This window comes from Antechinus flavipes, chromosome 3, assembly GCF_016432865.1.
Source record: "Antechinus flavipes isolate AdamAnt ecotype Samford, QLD, Australia chromosome 3, AdamAnt_v2, whole genome shotgun sequence".
NCBI classification, from domain to species: domain Eukaryota; kingdom Metazoa; phylum Chordata; class Mammalia; order Dasyuromorphia; family Dasyuridae; genus Antechinus; species Antechinus flavipes.
In genome coordinates, this window is record NC_067400.1 from 505347164 (window position 1) to 505367599 (window position 20436).

Genomic DNA, 20436 nt, shown 5'->3' on the forward strand with positions numbered 1-20436 from the left:
AAAGCTGGACTAACTTTGCTCCACAAGAAAAAAAAAATAGTAAATTTATTTCCCTTCTCTTAACAGAGAGATGGAGTAGGAGGAGTCAGCAGTAGGGAGGGGCGGGGTGGGGGTGGGGGAGGGATGGAGAGAAAGGAAAAAGGAAACAAAAAGACTACATATAGTGTTAAAGACAATCATTTTATTCATTGTTTTGCTTAACTATTTTTATTTGAAGTAAGGCTTCTAAACAAGAACTAGGAGTGGGAAGGGCATTTGGAAATGACAGATGTAAAAACTAAAAGCCTTAATATAACCATAATGATAACATTTTTTAAGTATACTCCTACCATTAGCAGCTAATCTTGATTTACAGCTAAAGAAATCCCAGATGAGATCTGTCTATGAAGGCACCAAGGTTTTTCCCAATGGAATCCAAAGTTGCTGCTGGGTACAAACTAGAAGCAAATATCACTAGTGGTTACTTCAGGATTTATTGGGAAAGCACCAAAGGTATTGGACTACTAAATTATAAATTCCATGAGATTAAGCACGTTAACTTTGTGCCAATCAATCAATAAACATTATTAAGCCTCTGTTACATGCCTGCCATCATTCTAAACATGTTAGAAACAAAAAGAAGCGCAAATTAGTACTTCACCTCAAGGAATTCTATACACAGTCTGTGCTCAGGAAATGTTAAATGAAAAGCTTTTGGAAAAACCCTATATGTGAAAATCTAGAGGTGTGGTAAGCTTAGCATTAAAAAAAAAGAATTGTTCTTCAAAATCCTTAGGCCTCTTAGACTTGTTATTCTCATAGCGCTTACATTGTTATATAGTGATGCTCTCCAACATCTTCATCTTCTGCTTAATAATAATAATATCCTTTATTTATTAGTCAAAAAAGATTCATTAAATGCCTACCATGTGCAAAGGATTGTGCAAGATACTGGGAGAGATTTAAAGATAATTAAGACATACTCCCAACCTTCCCAGAGCTTACAGTTTTGTCAGGGGAGATGGCATATGCAGATATACAATACTATATAATATACAATAACTAAAAATAACTATAGTGAAGCATAAAATTAAGAGGGACAAAATATAATCTTTAACTGCAATTACTGTAATTAACAGTCTATTCTATTCTCTAATACCTTGTTCTGGTAAGAAAGTCTCCTTTAATTAAGGTAGAGAAAGAGCAATCTAAGCTGCAAATCAGGTGTGAACAATTAGAAGACAGTTCTATTGAATCCATCAAAATTGTACACTAGGTACCAATAATTGGATGGCCATATAGGGAATTGTCATGTGTTTGATTGAAGAGTATTCAGCCCTTAAAACAGCAAACCAGACAGGAATCCTGCATTTCAACAGCAGGCCATCCTAATGGTAGAGCAGCTGATAGAGACAGAATGATTTGGGAGGCAAGAAAGAGAAAGATTGAGTCCCCATCTCCTACCTCACCCTTTGACCTTAAGAGTGATCTTGGTAGGGTTGAAGAAAGAGAACATATCTCCCATAAAAATCTTCTTCCTCAGGTTAAACATTCCCTACTTCTCATATTAAATCTTCATATGGCATAAATTCAAGTGCTTTCCCCATTTTAGTCATCTCCCTCTGAACATAATCCATCTTTATCAATGCATTTCCTAAAGTGAGAGGACCAGAAATGTACATAATACTCCACTGTGGTCTTTTTTTTAATAGCTTTTCATTTACAAAGTATATGCATGAGTAATTTTACAGCATTGACAATTGCCAAACCTTTTGTTCCAATTTTTCCCCTCCTTCCCCCCATCTTTTCCCCCCAATGGCAGGTTGACCAATACATGTTAAATTTGTTAAAGTATAAATTAAATAAAACATATGCATACATGTCCTAACAGTTATTTTGCTGTACAAAAAGAATCAGAATTTGAAATAGTGTAAAATTAGCCTGTGAAGGAAATCAAAAATGCAGGCGGGCAAAAATATAGGAATTGGGAATTCTATGTAATGGTTCATAGTCATCTTCTAGAGTTCTTTTGTTGGGTGTAGCTGGTTCAGTTCATTATTGCTCTATTGGAACTGATTTGGTTCATCTCATGGCTGAAGAGAGCCACGTCCATCAGAATTGATCATCATATAGTATTGTTGGTGAAGTATATAATGATCTTCTGGTCCTGCTCATTTCACTCAGCATCAGTTCATGTAAGTCTCTCCAGGCCTTTCTGAAATCCTCCTGCTGGTCATTTCTTACAGAACAATAATATTCCATAACATTCATATTCCACAATTTATTCAGCCATTCTCCAATTGATGGGCAGGCACTCAGTTTCCAGTTTCTGGCCACTACAAAGAGAGCTGTCACAAACATTTTTGTTCATGTGGGTCCTGTTCCCTCCCTTTTGATCTCTTTGGGATATCCCAGTAGTAACACTGCTGGGTCAAAGTATATGTACAGTTTGATAACTTTTTGAGTATACTTCCAAATTGTTCTCCAACCAGTCTCCAAACTGGCACCAACAATGTATTAGTGTCCCAGTCTTCCCACATCCCCTCCATGTATCATTATCTTTCCTGTCTAAATTGTTAAGAAAGCAAAACCCTACATGACAGTGTGCCAGATCTTGGTAGAATATTGAGTACACTGAATGTCAGTGGAACTAAGGCCCCTCAAGTACTTCCATGTCAAAAATAAGAAGTCCTAGGCTTGTATAGTTTCTGCTCTTCTAGCTGCCACACATTACTTATACCAACAACTAGGTGAGGGTCATAGGATGAATCTGACAAGAATACTACTTGAAATTTTATTGTTCTTACTTACATAAGAAAAAGAGATTTCACAGTCAGTGTATATGGTATGGTCCATGTCCAGGGGTCCTCAAACTTTTTAAATAAGGGGCCAGTTCACTGTCCCTCGGACTGTTGGAAGGTCGGACTATAGTAAAAACAAAAACTTTGTTTTGTGGGCCTTTAAATAAAGAAACTTCATAGCCCTGGGTGAGGGGGATAAACGTCTTCAGCTGCCGCATCTGGCTCACAGGCCGTAGTTTGAGGACCCCTGCCACGTATACAGTCAGGAAAACATAGGTTCAAGCATAGATCACTTAATCCCTAACTTCTAGGAAAGTCTCTAAGACTATAAATTGCAAAGAAAGTGCTCAGCTTTAATTGGTAGAGGTTCCTATTGGAGTTCTTTCTATCCAGGGTTTTGCTAGAGCCAGCTTGAACTGTCTAGAGAGAGCCAGATTGTTAAATTTTTCATGTGAGCATTTATACTTCAGAAATTGGCAAGTGCTACAAATCAGAGCTTGGTTTATTGTTTTGTTGACTGTAGACTTTAAAAAGTTATGGAAAAATGTAAACAATGAAGATTAAACCTTAAAATGTGTCATGGATACATTTCCCCCCAGAGAGCTGTTTTTAAAGACCTATCAGCTCAGCTCTGCCTATTCCAGTACAATCACAAATGCAGTCTTTATCCCTATAGAGAGTAAAAGGTAATTTTTAAAATGTAATTTATCATTAAAGTCATAATCTTCCCTAGAAGGTTTGAGAGGAAACACAGGTTATGCGTAATTAAAGGCTTTTCTTAACTCTTGATTTATTTGGGCAGACATTCTACACCTTTAGAGGCCTCAGAAATAGTGGCTGTTACCTAGATTGTAGACCTGCCACATGCAGTTTCTGCTAAGTAGCTGAAGAATGACAATCTTCCAGTTCCCTTGGGATACAGTAGTTATCATAGGGGATGGCTGCCTCGGTTGGTGTCAATAATAATCTTGGGAATCAATCAACAAACATTTACTAGGTGCCTACTATGTGCCAGATACTGTGTTAAGCACAGAAGATAACAAAAGAGACAAAAGCCAGTTCCTTTCCTAAAGTTCTTAATCTAATAGGGGAGACAACATATAAACAAACATATACAAAGCAAGCTAAATACAGGGTAAATTGGAAATAATTACCCAAAGGAGGGTACTAGAATTAAGAAGGGCTGGGGAAGGCATCCTATAGAAGGTAGAATCTTGTTGTTTGTCCCTCCTTCTCCAAGAGGACCATGACATCAGGGAGGAAAGGGAAGGAGGCTGAGCAAGGTGTTAGGCACTGTACAAATATTATCTCATTATCTCACATTATCTCACATGCTATCATTATCCCCCTTTTAAAACTGAGGAAATTGAGACAAACAGGAGTTAAATGACTGCCCAGGATCACTATTCTAATATTTGAGACTGAATTTGAACTCAGAATTCTTCTCCACTGCATCGTTTAGCTACCTCTTAACAATGATAATATCGACTTGATGGGAGAAGGAACAGCACATGATGATCATTTTGCCTTTCTTGTTAAGAATTGGCTATTTTCTTTAAAGTACAGTTACTTATAACTTTATGGTTTCTTTACTAAAACTTCCACAATTCTTTTTCCCTCTTTTGAATATTTTTTCCCCAAGAAATTCTTACTAGTTTTTGCCTTCCTACCTTCTTCTCCCCTCCACAACTGTATGATGATGATTTCTCCAAGGTCATTCAAGCTCCCCATCCAGAAAGACAGTTATACTATTGATCTTGCCATCACTCACAAAAACCATCTTTTTGTTCAAGACTTCTGAAATTCCCTTATTCAACCATAATCTATTGGGTTTTCATTTCTTGCTCTACCTTCATTTACATAACCCTATTCTTCATCCATACTATGACTTCCAATCCTTGACCCCTCAGTTCTCTTCTAGGCATTTCCCCCAGCACTAAGCACTTTTTCTTCCTCTCTCCTATTTGACCTCTTAGTGAACCAATTGAACCCCATCCTGTTGTCTTGAATCTCTAGCCCCCTTCTCTTATCTCCAACAAGCCTAGCCACCCCTCAGCCTTGGATAACTTCCCATCATCAGTAGCCATCGCTCCCATAGTTTCTGGCCACAGAACATTGGTACAGGAAATCATGGAACTGTTTTGCCCGAGTTCACCATGTAACCTCAAGTGGGCCTATACTGCTGGGGGCAATCCTGCACACCCTAAGACTCACTACTTCGCTCTCTGCAGTGATCATCCCTTCTCAAATCTCACTTTCTTACTGAAAATATTATCTCATGTTTTACAGGAAAAACTGGGGTCAGTCACTATACCATGACTTCCCTTTTTTCCCATCTTCCTCGGTTCCTGTCACTCTGGCCTTCTGCCATTATTTTTTCCTTCACTCCTAAACTCACACAAAGAAGTGACCTCACTCCAACAAGGCTAAGGCCTCCATGTGGTCGAGTGATTCTGCTTCATCTCTCTCCAACAGAGACCAGTTCTTTCATCTTCACTCTTACTTTTTTTTCCAATCTCTTCCTCTCTATTGGTTCTATAAACATGCTCATCTCTCCCTCATCCTAAAAAATAATCACTTGATCCTTCCATCTCCTTATCCATTGTCCTGTGTCTCCTCTGTCCTTTGTAGTGAAACTCCCTGAAAAGCCCATCTACAGTAGATGCCTTTGCTTTTTCTCCTTATTCAACTGGTTTCCAACAATGAAATTGTTCCCTTTAAAGTTACTAATTATCTCTTAGTTGCCAAATCCAAAGGGCTTTTCTCAAACCTCATCCTCTACAATCTCTGATACATTATTCTCTCTAGATTTTCAAGACACTACTCTCTCCTGGTTCTCTTCTATTTGACCACTTCTTTGTCTCTTTTCCTGGACCCTTCTCCAGATCACATCCTTTAACTGTAGGTGTCCTTCTGGGTTCTGTCCCAGGTCCTCTTTTCTCTATCTTTCTCTCTAAAATTTGGCGATCTCATCAGCTTTTATGTATTTAATAACCTCAGATCTACTTATCTTGTCCCAATGTCTCTGCTGACTCCCATCTTGTATCTCTGACACTTAAAATTGAATGTTCATCAGACATCTTAGACTCTGTATCTCCAAAATGGAACTCATTTCCTCCTAAACCCTGCTCCCTCCTTCTCCCCACTCTCCAGCATCTTCTTCATTTTTATAGTGGACAGCACTGTCTTTTTAGTCCCTCAGGCTCACAACCTAGGTAAGTCGTCCTGGACTCTTTACTGTCTCACTCCCCATATCCAATCTGTGGTTAAAGCCTGCCAGTTTTTCTCTTGCAGCATCTCTCAAATATCTCCCAGTCTCTCCTCTGACACTGATGCCTGGCATAAGCCCTTATTATCTCACCATAGACTATTACAATAACCTGATGGTGAGTCGGCCTACCTCAAGTATCTCCTCACTCCAACTCCAGTCCATTTTCCATTTAGTCATAAATTGATTTTTCTAAAGCACAAGTCTAACCATGTCCCACACACATACACACTCTCTTTGTCTCTCATAATCTTTCTCTGTCTCTCTCTGTATGCCTCTGTCTCTCTCTCTCTCTCCCCATCTTCTTTTTCTTCCTCCCTCTCTCCCTCCCATCCTTTCTCTGTCTCTGTCTCTCTCTTTTCCCACCCTCTTTTTCTTCCTTCCTTCCTCCTTCCCTTCCTTTCTGTCTCTCTCTCTCTGTCCCTGTCTCTTTCTCTGTCTCTCTGTCTCTGTCTCTCTCTTTCTGTCTCTGTCTGTGTGTCTCTCTTTGTCTCTTTCTGTCTTTGTCTCTGTCTCTTTCTGTCTCTGTCTCTCTCTGTCTCTGTCTCTCTTTCTGTCTCTGTCTCTGTATCTTTCTCTCCCCCATCCTCTTTTTCTTCCTCCCTCCCTCCTTCTCTTCCTTTCTCTCTCTCTCTCTTTCTCTCTCTTTGTTTCTGTCTCTGTCTCTCTGTCTCTGTCATTCAGCCAGTTCTAGTCATCTTGATCTCTATATGGTCACTGGACCCAAATGCTCCTTGGTGGACCACAAAATTCTGGAAGCAAAGAAAGCTCTCTCTGAGTTGACAACTTGTTTACGAGAATGATTTTTTCGCAGGCAACAGATTGAGAAGATCTGTGGTTTTCAGATAGCCCATAATTCAGGACTACCAAGCCTAACCTCCTCTCTTTATTCAGATCACAGTTGGGTAGTGATGCCCAGAGTGTCTATTCCACCCTAACCAATTGCTGGGGGAGTTGATGACTTAGATGAAGATACACCTCCCATTGTCTCACAATTTTCAGTTTCCAGTTGCCCCGCTCTTTATTGCATGGAGGAGGAGGAAGAGGCCATTTACTTCACTGCTGACAAACAGTGGGAAGTACCAAATACAGCTTCAGAATGTGACTCCTTAAACTCGTCCATTGGAAGAAAACAATCTCCACCTTCAAGCCTTGAGATGTACCATACGTTGTCTCCTCGAAAAATATCGAGGAGGAACTCTCACTGGAAGATTCATCCAGAGGAGACTCACCAGTAACTGCTAATATTTCCAGAGGCTCTCCTGATTGTATAGGTCTGACAGAAACTAAGAGTATGATCTTCAGTCCTGCAAGCAAAGTGTACAATGGGATTCTGGAGAAATCCTGCAGCATGAACCAGCTTTCTAGTGGTCTGCCTGCTCCCAAACCTAATAAATTCTTGACTCGTCTCTGGTAATTTCGTCCTTCAAACAAAAAGAAATTCTATTTTGGAGCAAATCTCACTAAAAGAGAAGACCTGATTGATAGCTTGGAAATGCTCAAAGGCATTTTTTTGTGTTTTCTGTGTTTTTTACAATCCTTCCTCCACAGTAAGGTAATGTTATTAAATAATCCAATCCATTCACAAAATGGCTCTCTGCATCTGCTCTGGTGTCTTCTGCCATATCACTGCATATTTATGCATGACTGAGATAAGAGTTTCCTTAACATTGTTATTTTGATAACCTGAATCTGTTCTGTTACCTCTGGGCTCTCATCCTCTCCTATTTATACAGTACAGGTATGGCTCCACTCACAACTCCTTCAATTCTCCAGACCAAAGATCGTTTCCTTTGTCATCATTTCTCTAGTTCTCAATACTTCAGTTTCTTCACCTTTAAATGATAAGGTAAGACTAGATAGCTTTTAGTCACTTCTTGACCAAGCTCTATGAACCTGTAATTCTATTAGTATAATCTTTCCCCTATTCAAATATAAATTCCTCTTCAAGGGCATGGATTGTCCCCTCCTTTTATATCTATATCCTCAGCACCAACCACTTAACTAGTCACATTTGTTGTTGAGTCATTTTTAATCCTATTAGGCTCTTTGGAGTGGTTGGTTTGTCATTTCCTTCTCTAACTCATTTTACAGATAGGGAAACTGAGGCAAACAGGATTAAGTGTCTTGTTCAGAGTCACAAAGCTAGAAAAGTACTGAAGCCAGATTTGAACTTAGGAAGAGTCATCTTCCTGAATCCAGGTCCCTTGCTATATCCATTTTACCACCTGACTGCCCCTAACCTGTCACATAGAGGGCATTCAAAATTTTTTAAATTTATTCATTTATCTAGTCATTCAATTTTACATCAAATCATTAATGACTATTCTGAAGTTTCAACCATTCATTAAGTTCTAGATCTAGTATCATCTGACCTATGTCTTGCCTTCTTTTCCATTAGCATGAGGATTTTGTCAAATGTTTGATAAAACTTAGGCAGGGTGTAATGAAGTAAATTGATCTAGAGAGGCCATTCAATGGAGCATGCTCCGAATTACCCTGTCTCAAAAAAAAGAAAAGAAAATTAGGTTAATAATTTTGCATGCTCTTTTCTTTGTGAAGCCATTCTGATTTTGTCATTTTTGCTTCATTATTTACATGTTTACTATCTCTTTAATAATAAATCTTAGAATTTTACAAAAATGTTGTTAAGCCTATTGACCTTCAATTTGTAGATTACATTATTCTTCCCTTAAAAAAAAAAAAAAACTGAAACAGCACTTTTCTATTTCTAAAACTACTACATTGCTCCTATTCTCCATGATTTTCAAAGATTATTTACAGCGGCATAACAATCACAATTTCCATTCTTTTCACCATTCTCCAACATAATTCACCTGGGCAAGATGAAATATGAATTTTTGATACATGAAGTTGCATATGAGTTGAGTCTTAAAAGATGGGTGGGATGTCAAATACGATGATGAAAGTAGGAAGGCATTTCAGGAATATGAAATGATATGAAGAAAAGTGTGATAGAGGAAAATGTTGGTTATGTTTAATTGACAATGCTACAGTCTGTTTTAGCAGGAACAAAACATACGTGGAAAAGATTATTATGAGGTAAAATTGGAAAAGAAGGAACTTCCAGACTGCAGAGTAAATGTTGAGCTGAAAAATTTAGAATTTATTTGCCAGGCAATAAAGAATCATTGAAGTTTTAAACAAAGAAGTAACATGATTAAATCTCTACATAAATTGTAGGAATTGGGAAGAATGTATTAAAAGGAGGGAGACTAGTTAGATGGGTGTTACAAGACTCTCTACCAGTGGTAATGAGAGTCATTACTAGGGTTGTTGATTATAGGAATGAAAATAATAAAATGGAATTGAGGGATAATCTGGAAGTAGAATCCACTATAAGCCTCATCTCTAAAATGATGGTGTTGAAGAGAACCTTAGAGAATCAACTTAAAAACTAGTTGAAATGATTTAGCAACTTCAGCAGAGTTGCAGAATATAAAATAAACCCACAGAAATCATCATCATTTCTATATACTATCAATAAAACCCAGCAGGAAAAGATAGAAAGAAAAATTTTTTCTAAAATAACTGCAGACAATATAAAATATTTGGGAGCCTATCTGCCAACAAAACGTCAGGAATTATATGAACACAATTATAAAACATTTTTCTTGCAAATAAAGACAAATCTAAACAAGTGGAGAAATATGAATGGCTCAGAAGTAGGCCAAGTCAATATCATTTCTACCTTATTTCTACCTTATTCAGTGCCCTACCATTCAAACTAGCAAAGAATTATTTTATAGAGCTAGAAAAAAATAATAACAAAATTCCTCTGGAAGAGCAAAAAGTCAAGAATATCTAGGGAAACAATAAAAAAAATGTTAAGGAAGATAGCCTCATAGTTGCAGATTTTAAACTATATTATAAATTGGTAATCATCAAAACAATCTGGTACTTGTTAAAAAAGAGAGTGGTGGGTTAGTGGAATAGATTAGGTATTCAATACACAGTAAGAAGTGACTACAGTATTCTAGAGTTTGATAACCCAAAGATCTAAGCTTTTAGGGCAAGAATTCAACATTTGACAATTTTTTTATTCTTATTGTTTTATTTTATTTGTTTTTTCTTTTGCAACATATCCAGTGTAGAAGTATGTTTTGCATGACCTCACATGTATAATTAAAATGAAATTTCTTGCCTTCTCAAGGAAGGAGGTGTAAAAGAGAAGAGAATTTGGAACTCAAACATTTTTGAATGATTATTAGAAACATTTTACTTGAAATTGGGAAATATTTAATGAAATAAACATCATTTAAAATAAGATAATAGTATTAATCTCTAAGGCCCATTTTATTCCTAGATTCTAAGATGCTGTGATTCTGTAATTTGGCAACTAGCTAGATTTGAGAAGTGATCTAGTTCTTCAACTATGATCAATTCAAGGTCAAGATGCATAAGCCTAAATTTTTTATCAGAAATCTACTATGAATTGATAATCACAACATTACTATGCTTCTCTAAATGCTATCTTAAAAGCTCTTCATTTACAGACAAAATCTTGGCTTGTATCTGTGTAATGAAAGGCTTAATCCTTCCAGCCCTAAAATACTGTGATGCTATGAAAATCCTTTCCCCACATCTCTTTTCTTTTGTGTTAAATAGTATTTGGCTGGGCGAGGGATGGGAAGAAAATGTTTATTATTATTTCCTACTAAATGTTCAATTACAACATAAAATATACAAACATGATTTTTAAATATTTTCTTTCCAATCTAATTTAAGATGAATAGTTATGTCATTGTTGTCATCATCTTTTTTCCTACCCATTACTCTTTTGGTAATAAATAAGAACTTCATTTACCTAATTACTTTTGGATAATACTGCTGAAAATTTTTGCATGGCTATCCTTCAAATTTAACATATCTGAAATCACTAAGTATCTATACATCTCTATCTGATCTCCTCTATTCCTAACTTTCCTATCTCAATCAATCACCTGTGCTAAAAACTTGATGGATTAGAAAGAGTATTTAACTAAAAGACAAGAAATTTGGATTTTGGGTCTGACTATTTTACTTTCTATCTGCATACCCCTTGGGCAAATCATTTTAACTCTTAAATCTGTCTCATCATCTATAAAAATAAGAGAATGTGTTGAGATTATATCTAAATTCCCATCCAGGTCAAAATTCTATGATCATCATTATATACTTCAATAACAACACTATATGATGATCAATTCTGATGCACATGGCTCTCTTCAACAATGAGATGAACCAAATCAGTTCCATTTGTTCAATAATGAAGAAAACCAACTACACTCAGTGAAAGAACTATGGGAAATGAGTGTGAACCACAACATAGCATTTCCATTCCCTCTGTTTTTGTCCGCCTGCATTTTGTTTTCCTTCACAGGCTAATTGTACACTATTTCAAAGTCCGATTCTTTTTGTACAGCAAAATAACTGTATGGACATGTATACTTACATTGTATTTAACTTATGCTTTAACATATTTAACATGTATTGGTCAACCTGCCATCTGGGGGAAGGGGTGGGGGGAAGGAGAGGAAAAGTTGGAAAAAAAAAAGTCTTGTAATTATCAATGCATACATCTTGGAAATAAAAAACTATAATAAAAATTTTTTTTTAATTCTATGATCATGTAAAGTAATCTTTGACTTATCCTTCAAATCTAACCTCAATAATGAAAGTCCATTTTATCTTTAATGTTTCTTTCCTGTCATTTTCCAAGATCATCACCTTACTTCAGTTATCACTTTATGCTTGGCTTATAGAAGTGGATTTTTTTTAACTGGTCTCTCTACTTCTAGTGTTTTCTACTTCCAATCCCTGCAGATCATTTTAGATTTATCTAGAGTTTGACACTACTGCCAGACTGATTTTCCCTAAAGCACCTCTTTCCATAAGTCACATTCCCTGCTCAAAACCCTGCCACATCAAGTACCACATCACTCTGATCTTTAAGGTCTATAATCTGGCTCCATTGTAGTCTCCCCACCCCCATCTCACTTATTGCTCATTTACATGAACTTTCTACTTCAGACTAAGAAGACTCATTATTATTTGAATGAAGCTGTAGTTTTCCTTCCCCAGTTTTTATTTTTGTCAACACCCATCTTCCAATTCTGAATGACCTCGGTTTTTCTCTTCACCTATTAAAACCCTAGTCACATGTTTTAAGAGTCAGCTTAAATCCCTTCTTCCTTTCCAGACTGTTCCAATCCCAAATAATTTCTTTTTTTCTACAGTTTATTCCACATATTTGGTTTTTATATGTTACTTAAGTATTACCACTGTCTTTTCAAGTCTATACATGATTTCCCCAGCTAAATTGTAAGGTCTTGAAGACCTTATCATTTTTATTCCCATGAAACCTAGTACAATGTTGGACACATAATTGATTTATATTTAAATTCTGTGAAAATTTTTAATCTATTCAGAACAATCAATCAATAAGCATATATTAAGCACTATGTGCCAAGTACTGGAGACACAAACACAAAAGTAAGACAGTCCTTGCCTTCAAAGGAACTTACATACCATTTTATTATTATTATCATGGTCCCCAAAGAAAGGTCTAATTTTTGGGAGGCTCAATCTCCCTTTCTTTCCCCCCTTTCTCCTTGGGTCTATATTGTCTTCATGTTCTTTTTCTCCCATCAAAACATACCAGTGGAAAAGAAAATCTCATTAATTAGCTCACACCAAGGAGTAATTGAGTGCTAGAGCTTAATGTGTTACTTCTCAGAGGGTATTTTCAAGCTTCAAGTATAAGCTAGCCAGTGGAAAAAGTACTGAGGGCACAGGAGGCAAATATATGTGGCTTCCCATATATACATATATATATATACATAGAGGAATATTTATACATAGATATGTACATAGAGGGATATTTCTGTATTTAAAACACTATTAGATGAATCAGCCAACTATCAGTTTCTTGCCCTTTTTCATAAACTCTTCTGTCAAAGCGTTTCTGTTCAGCTGACGTTCCTTGTGATGCTCTTCAGATCCCTGTTCATTTCTCCTCCCAAGTCTTATTAAAGAACCATCAGAACTCCTTATTAGTTACCTAGAAGATGTCACCAAAATTGTGGACCAAGAGAAGAGCTTTTTTGTCATGTGTATTATTGGTCAGGTCCAGAAACAAAACTGCTATAGCAAGCAGGTTCTATTTCTACTAGAACTCTCCACCTGTCACCTAATAGGCAAGCCCAAGGGCATCAGTCTGCTGCTCTCAGCATGGTACTCTTGTCTATCAGTAATAGCTGATAGGCAACAGGCATCAGCCAAAGATGCCTGGGAGCTTGCCAGAATACATGGAAGGTTGTATTGCTCAATTAGTCATAAAGGCAAAATTGTTGTAGCTACCAGCAACCTAGAAACCATAAATTCTGCACATTGATCATTTTCATAAATATCACCAATAATTGAAATATGCTTAGGGCAGCCAAATACATTAAAAAGGGACAGATTCAGGGCTGAACTAAATTTGGCCCAAATGAAAAATCATCTGGCATAAGGCAAACAATGATTTTTAATAAAAATGGAAAACATGGCCCATAGCATTGATCCTGAGCTCTATCTTTATTCCCCAAGAATTCCTGATCACAGATGTCTCATGCCTACCACTTTGGAAAGGATAGGAAAACCAGGTGAAAATCTGCAGCCAGGCAAAAACTTCCTAAGGCAGATAAGATGATTTGAAGCTTTTTGCAAGGTTGACCTAGATTGTGTTGGGTGCTGTACAATACACAAAAATAGAAAGGCTTGCTCTGTGCCTTTCACTGTGAGAACATTAGGTGCCAAACCTTAGTTCAGTTAGTTATTTTAACTAGGACTTAATTAAGGAAAGACAGCAGGATTAATCTAGAACTTGACCCAAATTTTAATAAAGCCCAATTTCTTGAATGAATTTCCTTGTACTACATTTCCATAGTTATCTTGCTAATACATTTATTGCCTTTCCTTATTAACTAATGAATGCCATTTCATAATGTATTTATAATTCTTTATATCCATCTATATAAAGTCTTAACATGCATATTTATATATAGATGAAGTATTAACATATATGGTGTTTTATAGTATTATATGTAGTATACATGAAGTATTATTAACGTGGTATTTTAGCGCATTTTAGTATGCTGAAGTATGGGTGAAGTATTAACATGGTATTTTATAGTATGAAGTATTAATATAGATGGTATTTTTTAGCATTATATATATGAAGCATTGACATTGTGGCATTTTGGAGTATTATCTATAACCTAGATGAAGGATTAACACACAAGGTATTTTAGAGTATTATATACAGTGTAGAAGTATTTTCACTTTCTTTGTAAGCAGTGACTTGGAGGAATAACCACAAGTTTGAAATGGAGTAGGGGACATTGGAGTGCTTGCCTCTGGTTCCATAGCCAGGTAACATCAGGGCTATGCTATTCCATGACTCTCTCGGGGCTCTCTACCCACCGAGAAATAGGCAAATGATTTAGTGAAACCAGCTTTGGAAGGAGTCTCATTTTTTTAGTAGCTCAGGGAGGAGCCAGATCATTGCCTCGGGGAAGAATGCGAGACTTGAGCTAGAGGAAGCTTCTCGGGGTTAAGAGCTCCTAGTGGGACATCCCGATTTGAGCCCGCAGCCGCCGTACCTCCCTGGGAAGGACCGAGCGAGACCAAAGAGGGGGAGGGGAGAGGGAAGAGTGCTCGGGCGTGAAGCCCCGAAGGCCCTCCCCAGTGATCTATACCTGGGAGGTTTGGGCAGTGCCCGGGCCGAGCGGAACAGGTTAAAGCAGCTCCCCCTAAGTCCCGCTCTCCACGCCTCCCAGGTTTTCCCCCTTGGCTCGGGGTTTCCTGTTTCAGTTCTTGGTAATCTCCAGCAGCAGGTGCTGGTTTGCCAACTCTTCCGCTTCGAGGAGGAGGAGGAGGACAAGGAAAGGAGAGAAGGGGAAGAGGAGGAGGAGGAGGAAACAGCGGCTGCTGCTGCGGGGAGACAGAAAGAAAGAAAGGAGGGAGAGCAGCGGAGAAGAAACCCTCTCCCTGCTCCGCGCGCTCCGGAGCCGGGGGCCGGAGAGAGGTGCTGACGGAACCCCCGGGACTCTGCTGAGAGCAGAGCTGGGCGGCGGCGGCGGCGGCCGAGGAGGATGTGAAGGAGAGGCGCCGACAGAGCAGCGGCTGAGCCCGGCGCAGCGAAGCGGAGGCCGAGCGGCGGCGGAGGCGGCAGGGTGAGGGCAGAGCGGCCACAGCAGAACGAGTGGGGCCGGCAGGACGTGTGATCGGGCTTGCAGGTAGATTGAGCCTCAAATCCTTGTATGTTTGTGCGCGTGAGTGTGCGTGTGTAAAAGCCGAAGGGGGAGGCGCTGCGGCCGCCTAGTCTCGGCTGTCCCTGCTGGGTTTACTCCTTCCCTCGGGGAAGGGGCCGGGAGCCGGGCTGGGCGGGGCCGCTCCTTGGGAGGCCGGGGCGGGCGTGCGTGCTGGGAGCACGCCAGAGCCGGGGTCGGGCCCGGAGCCGAGCGGGAGCGGGAGCCGGAGCGGGAGCGGCAGCGGCAGCGGCGGCGGGGGCGCGCCCGGGGGCTCCCAGGAGAAGGAAGCGGCTGCCGGTCCGGGCCGCCGGCCACAGCCGCCGTCGCTACCGCCCTTTTCCAGGCCCCGGAGGGTCTGGGCTCCCCGGAGGTCGAGTTAGTGAGATCCCGAGACGGGAGGCCGAGGCCCCGGGGCGGAGCAGAAAGCCCGGCTGCCGGGGTCCGCCGCTCCCCCCACCCCCACCAGCTGCGGAGACCCCCGAGGAAGGTGAGACGCCGGCAAGCTCCATCTCAGAGAGGAGCGGCCAACATGGAGGTGGCCGGGGCCCTAGCCCGTGTCTAGAGGGGCGGCCGGGAACGGACCGACAGCAGGCAGAGACCTCCTCTCTTCCCCTTCCCCTCGGCCCCTCTTTTAGACAGCGGCGGGAGGGACCACACCCGCTGACCCTCAACCCGCCGCCTAGACTCTCCCTACCCAAACGGTCGCCGACTCCGGCTCGGTCCGTCCTACCGTGCCCTGACCCCATTCTTCCTTCCTATCAAACGGTCAGCGTGGCCGACCTGCCCCAACCTCCCGGAGAGGTCAAGGCTGCGGCCACGGACAGCAGCCCGCTAGCCCCTTTAAAAATCCCGCCCGCAGCCTCTCCCCACCCCCCCCGCGAGGGTGATTTTAACTTGGGTTTTCTTCACCTTGGGGCAGAGCAGCATCTCGGGAATCCGGAGCTGAGGCAGTTCTTCTCTGGGTCCCGGGGCTGTATTGGGGGTTTGGAGCCCCCTCACCCCCAACTCTTGAAGTGTCTCTTACCTCAGACTGACATCTGGCCTTAAAAAGGACAGGGGCCCGGGCTTGGAAATCTGTGAAAGTTGCCTTGTGTTATCTCCTTCTGGCAAGTGCTATGGGACATTCACCTGTTTTGTGCATATTCCTCCGATGCCTTCTGTTAATGAAAAATACATTAAAGGGAAGGGGCATTTGTAGGATTTTTGAGCAAAGCTTGAAAATATTAAGGCTGGAAAACATCTAAGATGTTAGGGCTCAAGAAATGATTTCCATTTACATCTTTGGATTGCAGATAATTCACCTCTTTTTTAACTCCAGGTTGTATTTCTTCACAATACTGTATTTTGTTTTCTGAAATTAGAATAGGGAGAAAATCTTAGCCAAGATTAGAAAAGCTGTAGTTTTACAAGAGACATAGCAATGCCTAGGAAATACATACTTATTCGACTAGCTTTAGGGTTTTGTCCTTTTTCTCTTGTCTGTGTTTAGAGGGAAAATTTATTTGGTGTTATCAGCACCTATGTAATTGGAAATTATTTTTCAGATGAGACGGAAGAAACTTCCTTTGTGCTTGTCTCATGTATTTATGTATATATCAGGAAAATTTTTTTCTTTCAAAAGAATTTTAAAATCAGACCAAATTAGATGCTTTTTTTTTTTTTTTAAGCATGTGGGAACTCCTAAAGGTATTAATAAAATAATGCCACACTGATAGTCTTTTCATGTTTGTCACCTAGGACTTAAATCATTACATCCTAATGAAAATGATTTAGACTAGGGAAAAAAAGTTTGTGACATTTCTGTTATTTATTAACTTCTTCCTTACAAGGGTATCCAAATTTTAAAATGTCCTGATTAATTAGATAGGTTTCTTTAAAGATAGATAATTCATGGGAGGGAAATGCCAAATTTGATGGTGCAAAAAGCAGTTGGTTAATAGAAAATGGATTTATAAAGTATTCTCTACTTGGTTACCTAATCTTCCTTCCACTGGATTGCAATAATTTCTATATTCATTTTAGTTCAATAAATAGTTCCTTTAAAACTTTTGTCTGAGTATTTCGGTTTTTCATTGATTTTCTACTCATGAATTCAAAAAACTACTATGGTATTCTGATATCTGTTGTTTGAGAGAATATTTTTCTAGAATCAAATTAATTGAGCATAAAGGATTGATTTTTCTCTCTGGAAATTTCTTATCCTTTTGCAAAGGTATAGAATATGAGAGTATTGGTTTCTTTATCATTAGTTGAATAAATTCTAATACTAATCCCAAATTATTCATTTACCATATGACTTTAGACCACCTATCTCTAAAGCACTGTACAAGTTGGAGCAAAAATTCATAGGACATAGTTCCTGTTCTCAAGTAGCTCATAATCTAATAGAAAGGAAAGAAGATATAAATTGAGTACACAAATTATACTGCAAAGCAGTATAAAGAATCGGTGAGCTCCTACCATATTTCTTTGTCTTCCTCTATCTTCCCTCCCTTCCAGAGTCCGAGGATGAGATCCTTCCTTTCTTTCCCCATTAGTGAGGACTTACCTACTTGATCCTCCTTTTCATCCTTTAGGATCTTCTTTGTTCCTACTTTTCTTTTTCATATTGAAATCTTTATGCAATACTGATTGTCCTTCTGCCTGTACTTATGGTCAGATCTTCTACCATCCTTTCCATTTACCTTTCACTACCAACCTTCTAGAAAGAGTAGTTCATAATTTCTGCCTGTTACTTTGACTCTTTAGCCTTTAGTTTTACTGTCATTCCTGCCGCACTACTGGAACTTTTCTCAAAGTCCAATTGGTTGCTTAATTGCCAAATCACAGTTTTTTTTCTTTAATTTTTCTGCAGCATTTGCTGTATTGGTGAATTTCTCTTTGTTGTCTACTAAGACCTTTGGCTTCTTCTCCCTCTTCCCTTTCTCAGCATTCCTTCTTATTCTTACTTGTCTTTCCTCTCTGGCTCCCAAAGTGTGGGTTTTCTTCTCAGCATTCTCTTGGACCCTCTTCTTTCTCTAAATATATTCTCTCCCTCAATCTCATTCATTCCCATGGCTTCACTCATCACTTTGCAGATGGTTCAAATCTTATTTCTAGGCATTATTTCTTCCTTTAACTCTAGTTCCTCCTTGGTAACCATCTGATGGAAAGAAACACAGAAATAAGAATATATATGGAACATGTTCATGGAATGGTGTGCTATTTGGATTACCTGGAATGAAGGTACTTATGTAGAAGTAGTAAAACAAAGAACTAGAAAGCAGTAGCCCAGTATGAGATTATTAATAATAGGAAAAATACAAGTAGGGCCTATTTGACATTGTCCCAACTAAGGCCATTTTGCAGTAATGTCATAAATATTACAACAAAACCTCATTGTAAAATATTTTAGGCCAGTTGTTCCATATAGGTTATTCCTGGAGAACCATATAATATGTTGGGCGATGAGTATGTTTATACCAAATGGTATAAAGAGTGCTAGACTTGGGTTGAACATCTGAAGACCTGGGCTCTTACTGAATTCCTATCACTTTGGACAAGGAATTCATCTTTCTGGGCCTCTTTTTTTTTTTTTTTCCCCCATCATCTGTAGAAACAAAGAAGTTGAGCTAGAATTTTCTTAAGTTCCATCTAGCCCAGAAATTACTTGGTGACCCAGAAGTATACCTAAAAAAAAATTAATGTTTAAAAAAAAAAAAAAACTGTTACTCAAGGTTTATAAACCCAAAAACTTCAGGGGGAGTTTTAGAGTCTGGACTTTTTAGTCTTCCTTTTGAGGGAGGGGGTGTATTTTTTGAGGGGGAGAGGGATGATCATAACTTTCCAATAATATTTCATTTCTTAAGTCTCAGGCCTTTAGTAGCATCAGAATTTGAAGTTACAAAATTTGTCACTGTTAATGGGGAATATTACGTATATTTAAGAAAGCATTTTTTTTCTCTTAACTTCCACTGTATCCTATGACACATACTTTCTCGGTAATTTGTAATAATGGTGCCAAATATCCAGTCTCTTATTTCCAGAATGGATTCTGGGCATAAAAACATGGTTGGCAGAGTAAATAGGAGGGAGAAATAACACTCCTAACACCTGGGAATAATATGTCAAACAATTTCTTATTAAGGTAAGGGTAAAACAATGTCTTGAGTAAGCTCCAAACACCACACCCTTGGCCTTATCCAAGGCCAATGATGTGAACTGGTGTGCTGTAGTTTAAGCTGGGTTATTTATAAAAATTTGGCTTATTTGGCCACCTGATTTTAAAATATCAGTTGCTTACTTTCTAAAGCAGTGATTCTTAAAAATTATAGCTGGCATAACACTTTAAAGATTCTACATACATTATTTTTACTAGAACTTTCCAAAAGCTCTGTGAAGTACTGCAGGTCTTACTTTGCTTCCAATTTTACAGATTCGGCAACTGAGGTTTAAAGTCATTAAGTGAGTTATGATTACTCAGCCAGTGTCAGATATGGAATTTGAACTGTAGTATTCCTCCTGACTCCCAAGTTCAGCACTCTATTATGCCATGATGTCATTGTTTGCTTTTTTAAAAAAAATCCTCTCTCCCTCCAAAAATTATTCATTACTGTGCATATGGGGTGTGTGTGTGTATGTGTGTGTGTGAGACAGAGACAGACAGACAGACATGTACATTTTGGGAAGTGAGTCTGATTTTCTTTTGAAGGATGTAAATAATTTATTGGGGAAGAAAACGCGAGGATGGAAATAAAATAATATCAATCTCTTTAAGATAGTAATTTAATTCTATGTAGATTAAATGCCTACTTTGGGCTAGGCACTGGGAATATGAAGACAAAAAAAAAAGTGTCCTCTGAAAGTTTACATGCTACTAGGGGGATACCAGGTACACAGATATGTAGTTACAAAAATAAATAGAAATTAGTGCATGTGGGTGAGCTCCATTCACACCTGGGAAGATTAGCAAGGGCCTAGTGTAGAAGGTGCAACTGTGATCTTGGTCTTGGAGGGATCCAGACACTCCTAGAAACTGAGGTCAAGAGTGGGGAGGGCATTTTAAGAAGGACAGGCTCTTCAAGCAATGATGGTGGATTGCTATAGACCAAAA